We start from the raw sequence: 9803 nt of genomic DNA, 5'->3' as shown, positions 1-9803 counted from the left end.
GGCTCAGTTGGTTAAGCGTCCAACTTCGGCTCAGGTCACGATCTCGCAGTCCGTGAGTTCGAGCCCCGCGTCGGACTCTGTGCTGACCGCTCAGAGCCTGGAGCCTGTTTCAGATTCTGTGTCTCCCTCTCTCTCTGACCCTCCCCCCGTTCATGCTCTGTCTCTCTCTGTCTCAAAAATAAATAAACGTTAAAAAAAAATTAAAAAGAAAAAGAAAGTCACTGTAGACTTTCAGCATGAGGGGGTATAGTGACAAAGCAGGATTTTGAAAACTAAATTGTCCGAGGTATGTGCAGATACCTGAATCAAACAGCCTAGATCCTGCCCTGAGTTCTGGCAAGTATAAGACGCATAGCTATCAAAGAGACAAGACTTTCTCATCTTGAGATATTAACGGGTTGAGCCATAAAACTTCCCACTATACTTCCAGGGGCACCCGCTTTAAAAACATCATATATTAAATGCCATTCTACTAAAGTAGGTGCAAAGCATTTTTTTTAAAAGGTTGTCAAGGTCTTCCATTCGTAAGTGACCTAAGATAGCAAATGCTGTTGCGACTCAGCCTGTATCTACTGGATCCCTCTGATTCTGATTCCAATTCCAACCTGTGTTGTTTTTGCCCACACCAAGTGATTCTCTGCATCACCAGCTGTCCTACAAGTCAACTCAATTCTGACATTCTCTGCCTGGAGATGACATCGGATCCCACGGGTTAAGGTGAAGTCCTACAAGACTGTCCCACTCTTCAGATGCCAATCATAAGTTGGCACCTGGGGCGTCTGACCAAGCATTATAGACTGGAGGTTCCCATGGCCCCCTCCTTGGGTTCGGTTAATTTGCTAGGGCAGCTCACAGAACTCAAAGAAACATTCTAGATTACCAATTTATTTTTTTTAATGTTTATTTTTGAGAGAGAGAGAGACAGAGTGCGAGCAGGGGAGGGGCAGAGAGAGAAGGAGACACAGAAACTGAGGCAGGCTCCAGGCTCTGAGCTGTCAGCACAGACCCTGACCCGGGGCTTGAACCCACAAACTGTGAGATCATGACCTGAGCCAAAGTCAGACGCTTAACCGACTGAGCCACCCAGGCACCCCAATTACCAATTTATTATAAAAGGATGTACAGTAACTCAGAAAGAGCTGTGTGGGACCCAAGGAATTTAACAAAAATCCCCTACCCCTGGACAAGCAGAGCAAGACTAACTCCATTTTGTGCTACACCCACCATCTCATGTATAACCCCCACATGACCTGCTTATTGCCTAAGACACTCCCCCACCCTAGTCAAGCTGCTGAGCACACCCTTACTGGAAACTGGCTCAAATAGGAATGCAGAACCCCTAACCGCCAGAGAATGTAAACCCCGCCTTTTGCCCGCCAAACTTGCGTGCCAATTCTGACCAGAGTGATGGGCTAGTTCAAACAGTTACTGTAGAGTAAATTGTAATTCAATTACCCCTGCGTGTGGACTGACATGACTATGCAACTTTCTGTGTGTGTTACAATCTCATTGGCCACTGGCCCCTATAAAACTGCTACGCCTTTTAACCTAGGGGTCCAAGTCCCTGCTCCGCTGTGTCGGGTATAGTCGGGCCCAGGCTCAAGCTTGCAAATAAACCCTCGTGCGTTTGCATCGGTATCGGCTCCTTGGTGGTCTCTCGGATTCGAAATCGGGGGCATTACAACCTGCACAGGGCATGGTGTGGGGAAAGGTGCAAAGCTTCCATGGCTTCTCTGAGCACCACTCTCCCCAAAGCTACACATGTTCACCAACCTGGAAGCTCTCCGAACCCCATACTTTTGGGTTTATATGAAGGCTTCATTACACAGGCATGATGGATAAAATTATTAGCCATTGGCAGTTGATTCAACCTCCAGCCCTTGCATGGAGGTCGGCGGGGAGGGGTGGGACCGAACCCTCTCATCACAAAGTTGGTTCCCCTGGCCACAGCCCACCCTTAGGAAGACCCAGGGGCTTTCCAAGTCGCTTCATTCACATAGCTTTAAAAGACGCCTTTATCACTCTCATCACTGAGAAAATCCCCAGGATTTTAGGAGCTCTGTGCCAGGAACACGGACAAAGACCAAATATGTGTATTTCTTATTAAAAATCACAACAGCACAATCCCTTTCACCATTTCTGTTCTGTGACCCCCCGGCTTCTGTGCCCTTCATTTCCAGTGGTTTCTATCTGTGACAGTTAGAGGCTCTCCCTCGGGCTGCTTTGCACACCGGCACACAAAGATTGCCAGGACTGCCTGGGAGTTTAAGCACACCTACTCCAAGTTGCGTCTGGGGCTACTGACCGGCACAGGGGCATGAGGAGGGACAGACTCCAAGGCATACTTTACTCTTCAGAACTCCCGTCTCTATCTATTGGTGCTTGGCCAACGTCATACTCTCGATGGCTTCTTACCTTTCCTATGTCTTTCCCCCAGTCCTTCCCTTGTTCCTCCCCGGAGCGCTTCCTTAATACCCTGTGCACACGACTTCCGTCTCAATATTTGCTGTTGGGAACCCAACCTGAGAAACCAACATCTCTATAAACCATGCTGCCGTGTATATGGCCTTACGCAGGGATGCACATCAAAGTCCACCAGAAAAAACTGTCCTGAAACACTGCAGAAAGTTTTTGGCTTTGAATCCATTACTGCAGAAAGAAATCTGCTGCGGTGTAGGGAGGGAGGGGAGTATAGAGGGGCAGAGTAATAACGCCTCTGGCTTTGTCCCTGATCCAAACAGGAGCTGCCAGGGAAAGGCCCACTGCTGTCCTCTGAGCTTTATGAGGAGCGGTCCCAGGGGCTGTCGGGACTCTGTTCTTCCTGACTGCTATGGAGTGATCCTGGCTTTCTGTTTCAATTTCCTATTCAGTTGAAGATTTGCAACTCCCAAAACAAAGATATATGCCAAACAAGTTTTTTGTTTGTTTGTGTCTTTTAAACTCAGCGTCTCCAGAACTATTGGCCACTCACCGGCTATAATGTGCTCACTCATCATCTCTGTCCACGTCTGTGTCCACAACACTCTGCCCAATAACTGCAGAATATGCTGGTTTTGTTTAAGGACACATGGAGCCTTCCCCAAGATAAACCATACGTTAGAGCATTAAATAAATAAATAAATAAATAGTATTAAAAGATTGACATCTTAAAGAGCATGTTCTCTGATAACAATGGAATTATATTATAAAGGTTAGACAAAAATTAACCAAGTAAATTTGAAGATCTAATGGGCTTCATTAAATGATACATGCTTCGGGCAGCGTTCCTTCTAACAAGTAGAGGGGAGCTCCACAGGGGTACAGAAAAGGGAGGGTTTTTAAAGGTAGAGCGGGAGAGGAAAAAAGGAAATTAGTAGCAAAGAATCCACTCTTTCAGGCAAGGTTACCCTCCTAAGGCGAAGGGAAGGAATCTGTCGGTGAGTTTCCCAGTGCTGATCAGGAACTCTCCATGCTGACTTGTTAAAGGTTACATTTCTGGGGGGCAGAAATTGCAGATGGGTTAGGGCTTAAGTCTCAATTTACTGCCTTAGGACCTTAACCTAAGTGATACTATTTTGGGCCTGTGGTTTTCTTTTGAACAGAAATAATAACAAAAAGAAATCTAGAAGAGCTTTCGGTATTTGGAAACTAAGCAACGTGCTACTAAAAAATTCACAAATCAAAGAAAAATCCACAAGGAAAAATTTTAAATATTTTAAACTAAAAGAGAATGAAAATGCAACATACTTGCAGGTAAAGCTATGTTTAGAGGAATATTTATGGTTTTATTTATGCTTTAGTACAGAAGAAGAAAAGTTTTGAGTCAATGATCTAACTTTCCACCTTAAGTAGCTAGAGAAAGAACAAATTAAGCCCAAAGTAACAAGGAGAAAGGAGATAATAAAAACAAGAGTAGAAATCAGTGAAATAGAAAACCAACAAAAAATAGAGAAAACCAAAAGTTGGTTCTTGGAAAAGATGAATAAAATTGATAAACCCTGTAAAGACTTAGAAAAAGAGAGAGAGAGAGAGAGAGAGAGAGACAGAAAAGAAAAGTGAGGTCAGGGTAGATTTAGACACATAGATCAATGGAAGAGAATAGAGAGCCCAGAAATAAACTCACAAGTACATGGGCAATGAATCTACAACAACAGAGGCAAGAATATACAAGGGGGAAAAGACAGTCTCAATAAACGGTGCTGGGAAAACTGAACAGCTCCGTGCAAAAGAATGAAATCAGACCACTTTCTTACATCACACACAAAAATAAACTCAAAATGGATTAAAGACCTAATGTGCTACATAGAACCATAAAACTCCTAGAAGAAAACACAGGCAGTAATTTCTTTGACATCGGCCATCGCACCCTGTCTCTAGATATGTCTCCCCAGGCAAGAAAAACAAAAGAGAAAAAAAAAAAAACAACGATCAGAACTACACCAACATAAAAAGCATTTGCACAGTGAAGGAAATCCTCGACAAAATGAAAAGGCCAGGGACTGAATGGGAGAAGGTATTTGCAAACAATCCATCTGATAAGGGGTTACTATTCAAAATATATAAAGAACTGCTACAACTCAACACTAAAAAGCCCCACAAATAATCTGATTCCAAATGGGCAGAGGACCTGGATAGACGGGTTTTCTTTTCCAAAGAAGACACACACGTGCCCAAAAGGCACATGAAAACATGCTCAAAATGACTCATCATCAGGGAAATGCAGACAAAAACTACAATGAGATATCATTTCACACCCGTCAGAATGGCTAAAATCAACAACACAAGAAACAACAGGTGTTGGTGAGGATGTGGAGAAAAAGGAACCAACCCTCATGCACAGTGGGTGGGAACGCGCACTGTTGCAGCCACTGCGGAAAACAGTATGGGGGCTCCTCAAAAAGTTAAACATAGAATTACTGTATGATTCAGCAATTGCACTAATGGGTATATACCCAAGGAAAGCGAAAACACTAATTCAAAAAGATACACGCACCCCTGGTTTATTGCAGCATTATTTACAAGAGCCAAGATAGAGAATCAACCCAAGTGTCCACCGACAGGTGAATGAACCCAGAAGATGTGGTGTCCCCCCGCCACACACAGGAATATCACTCAGCCATTTTTTAAAAAAGAACGAGATTGTGCCATTTGTGATAACGTAGTTGAACCTAGAGGGTACAATGCCAATTGAAATAAGTCAGAAAAAGAAATGCCGTATGATTTCACTTCTATATGGAATCTAAAAAACAAAACAAACAAACAAAAGGCAACAACAGACTCGTAAATACAGAGAACAGAAGGATGACTGCCAGAGGGAAGGGGCTTGGGGGATGATCAAAATGGGTAAAGGAGAGAAGGTGGTCCAGCCTTCCAGTTACGGGATGAGTAAGTCACGGGGATAAAAGGGAGGAAAGTCAATCGTGCTGTAATAGCACTGTGTGGTGACGGGTGGTAACTACACTTGGGGTGAGCACAGCATAAGGCAAGGAGATGCTGAATCACTATGTTGTCACACTTGAGACTAATGTAACATTGTGTCAACTGTACTTCAGTTAAAAAAAAAGTGAGGCCCGGCTAAAAGCTCTGTGGTGGTTCCTTGCACTCTTCTTACAGATGTTCCATGTTTGAAGTTACAATTGTCCCCCCCCTCCCCCAACCTTTTCTGGAGTTTTCCTTTCCACGGTTTCAGCTACTCGTGGTCAACCATGGTCCACAAGCGGATGATCCCCATCAGAAGGTCAGAAGCAGCCTCACGCTATGTCACAATGTCAATGTCGTTCACCCCCCTTCATCTCCTCACGTAAGCGTTTTATCATCTCACGCCATCACAGGCAGAAGCGGGAGGAAGGCATGAGATATTCAGAGACAGAGAGAGACCACATTCACCTAACTTTTATCACAGTGTATGGTTATAATTGTTCTATTTTTTAAATTTGTTAATGTTTATTTATTTTTGAGAGAGACAGAGACACACACACACACACACACACACACACAGAGTAGGCACGGGGGAGGGGCAGAGAGAGATGGAGACACAGAATCGGAAGCAGGCTCCAGGCTCTGAGATGTCAGCACAGAGCCCGACGCAGGGCTCGAACCCACCAACCGTGAGACCATGACCTGAGCCCAGGTCGGATGCTTAACCGACTGAACCACCCAGGAGCCCCATAATTGTTCTATTTTTTATCATTAGCTTTTGCTGTGAATCTCTTACTGTGCCTAATTTATACATTAAACTTTACCAGAGTTATGGACGTATAGAAAACAAAACACCGGATCTGTAGGGTTTGGTACGATCTGTGCTGTCAGCACCCCCTGGGGGGGGGGGGTCTTGGAATGTATCTGATGGCGGATAAGGGGCGACCACTGTGTATCAGAAGGAAACTTTAAACAAAGTAGATGAAAGGTACAAACTGGTAATGGGGAGTGGCTCAAGTTTTTGTCAAGAGAGATTGTCTTTTTCTGCTGAATGGAAGACAACGGGAGGGGGAGAAAACTGGGAGGGAATAACAGCGATGGTTGGACAAGCCGAGGGCTGAGCCCTTAGATGCCCCCCAGCGATGCCCTTAGCTGCTGGGTGGGGCGCTGCCTTTCCGACCTGCGTTTTCTGAGGTTTCTTCTCCAGTCTGCGTACTCTTCTGGACCTTTATTGCCCCCAACACTTAAACTCCTCTTGCGGTTCTCACCTAAACACCACAGGAAGCCAAGTTTTTTTCTATGGTGTTACAGGGAAGGGGACTGAGTTTTCTGGGAGGGAGAAGATAGGCGTTTAAATTTAGACACGGTGGATGAGAGCAAGTCTCATGCGGCATCTGAATCAGAAATGAGGCAGAGACCCTTCTTTATTCTAAAAGCCAACAGCTGCTCGGAGACAAGCAGATTGAACTACTTCCTCCCTGCTCAGAAACTCTCAAAGTACACACACACACACACACACACACACACATGCACGTGCACAAGCTCCTGCACACACACATGCATGTGCATTTATAGACACAGATGGTTGGAAGAACGCGGAAAAGGCACACAAAGAAAAATAATTCATTGATGATGTCGTTTGCAACTTTGGTGCACAGTGACATGATTCGCATCACATGACGTCCTGAGAAAGCATGTTCATGGGTCCAGGCGATTCTCTCAAACCAGGAGGTTAAGGATTACACCGCAGATAATCACCAAGCAACCAATTAAGACAGACTCGTTACTTTTGTAAAACACACACAGAGAGATGTTACTTCTTTTTTTAGATTCTTAGGAAAAATTTCAAACACACAGAAGAACAGTGTAATGATCCCCTCCTCTACCCATCACCCAGACGGAACATTCCAATTACACTGAGTTGGAAGAAATCACAACACAGGAAGTCTGCAGTTTGGGATACAGAACAGGGCATAGTTAAATTTAGCTTTGCTGGGAGCTAGCTCCAACTTGATTAATCAGCTAATCAAAGCTCTTTGTCTGATTTCAGTTTCCTTATTGGCATAAAGAAAGGCTATTCACAACTCATCACCTGTGCTAGGTGTCTCTAGGTCCTGGCCGAATGCTCGTGCTCTGTCCAATATCCTCTGTGTGAGCCGATCCCTTTCTAATTCAGGTTGGGGAAAAAAGACAAACTTAGGTTATTTTCTATATTTCTTAAATTCAACAAAAATGAGACACATTTTTATTTTTTTTAATGTTTATTTATTTTTGAGACAGAGAGAGAGAGAGAGAGAGAGAGAGAGAGCAGGAGCAGGAGAGGGACAGAGAGAGAGGGAGACACAGAATCTGAAACAGGCTCCAGGCTCTGAGCTGTCAGCACAGAGCCCGACACAGGGCTCGAACTCACGGACGGTGAGATCATGACCTGAGCTGAAGTCAGACGCTTAACTGACTGAGCCTCCCAAGCCCCCCAAGAAACTTCCATTTTATTTTATTTCTTTTTATTTATTTTTTAAAACGTTTATTTTTTTGATAGAGACAGAGCATTAGCAGGAGAGGGGCAGAGAGAGGGAGACACAGAATCCAAAGCAGGCTCCAGGCTCTGAGCTGTCAGCACAGAGCCCAATGTGGGGCTCGAACCCACCGACTGTGAGATCATGACCTGAGCCCAAGTCGGATGTTTAACAGACTAAGCCACCCAGGCGCCCCAAGGACACATTTTTAAATTGCAATCTGAGGTGTCTGAGATGCCAGCAGGGCACCCACGTGGAGACCGTCACGGGGCCAATGGAGCCCAGCACCTCCTGGACCTCGGGAGAGAGCCTGGGGGCGGCACTCTGTTACAAGTGACGGTCTGTAGACAGTAGACCCGGGGGAGGGAGAACAAAGGAATGAATCAATGAGGGCAAGGAGGTGTTGGCACATTCCCAGGACTCCAGGCCAGATATTCTTTCTAGAACTGCTCAGAAGTTCCAGTCTATCGTCTGCGGTTCTGTTCACAACCCTCGGGAAGGCCATCTGTCACCATTGCCAGCTGCTGAGCCCAACTGCCAGAGTCCTGGCTGCGGTCAGGCCGGCCTCCTGCTTTCGGGCCTCAGCTCAGCCCTGCAGGGATCATAGCCGTTCTGGCGGGACCTGTTTGGGGGGCCTGCTGAGGGCGGAAGTGAGGGGGAGGTGAGGACAGGGAGACAGTGGATTAGACAGCTTTTTCACAGGTTTGGCTTTGAAGGGGAGGAGAGAATCGGGGTGGTAGCTGCAAAGGAGCCTCGGGGTCAAAGCAGTTTTTTGGTTTTTGATTTTGTTTGTTTGTTTGTTTGTTTTAATTTGGGGAGAGATTTGAACACGTTTAAAGGTTCCGGTTAGGAGGAGGGGGCTGAATAAACAGGAGGGAGAAAGAATCCAGAGCAGAGCGGCCAAGGCACCTCTAATGGGCCCACGGATGCTGATAGCTCCTTCTGCCTCACGCTGGCTGAGGCCCCTGACAAGTGGGGCGGCCGCTCCCCCACTTCCATGTGGGATGCCGGCGCTCCTGAGCAGGGCGGGGACGGGAAATGTCAGAGCACTAGTTCTGAGTCACGTACTGCCCGCCCACCTCCAGATTATACCCAGGTTGGATAGGCCCAGGCAGAGGAACCAGGAAACCTGCAGGAGAGGCTTGCACGGAAGAGCCCACCCAAGCCGCCCCTGTGGGAGAAGGGGTGTGCTTTTTCTTTTCTCAGATCAGTGGAGGGGGGGTCACCTACGGGCCTTGAAGGGTGGACTCTGGAGCCGGGGAGACACAGGGGTGCCCGAGGCCCACCTGGAAGGCCACAGGGGAGGCCGTGGCCGTGGCCATGGCTGTCTGTCAGTAGCTGGGCCCTCACGAAGGGCTCTATTCGAGACGTAGGTGAAGGTTGGTCAAGTGTGTGTGCTTCCTGTGGATCAGATGTGGGCCACAAGCGTGAGACAGAGTGACCGGTGATTGGTCCAGAGCGAAGGGCCTCCCCTGCGGTGACTTTATACACCAGGGGGTATCTGGCAATGTCTGGAGACATTTTTTTAAAGTTTTGAAAATATTTATTTTTGAGAGAGAGAGAGAGCGCGCACGGGCGTGCGAGCGCGCGAGTGGGGGAGGGGCAGAGAGAGAGGGAGACACAGAATCGGAAGCAGGCTCCGGGCTGGGAGCTCAGCACAGAGCCCAATGTGGGGCTCGAACCCATGAACCGCGAGATCATGACCTGAGCCGAAGTAGGACGCTTAACGGACTGAGCCACCCAGGCGTCCCTGGAGACATTTTGATTGTCATAACTCATGGTAGGGGGAGGTCATCTAGCGGACAGAGGCCAGGGACGCTGAGACCCATCCTACGACGCACAGGCCGGGCAGCACGGAGGGGAAGGGGGTGCAGGTGTTGTGTTGGGAAG

This window comes from Neofelis nebulosa, chromosome 7, assembly GCF_028018385.1.
Source record: "Neofelis nebulosa isolate mNeoNeb1 chromosome 7, mNeoNeb1.pri, whole genome shotgun sequence".
Taxonomy (NCBI): domain Eukaryota; kingdom Metazoa; phylum Chordata; class Mammalia; order Carnivora; family Felidae; genus Neofelis; species Neofelis nebulosa.
This window is presented reverse-complemented; position numbering follows the sequence as displayed.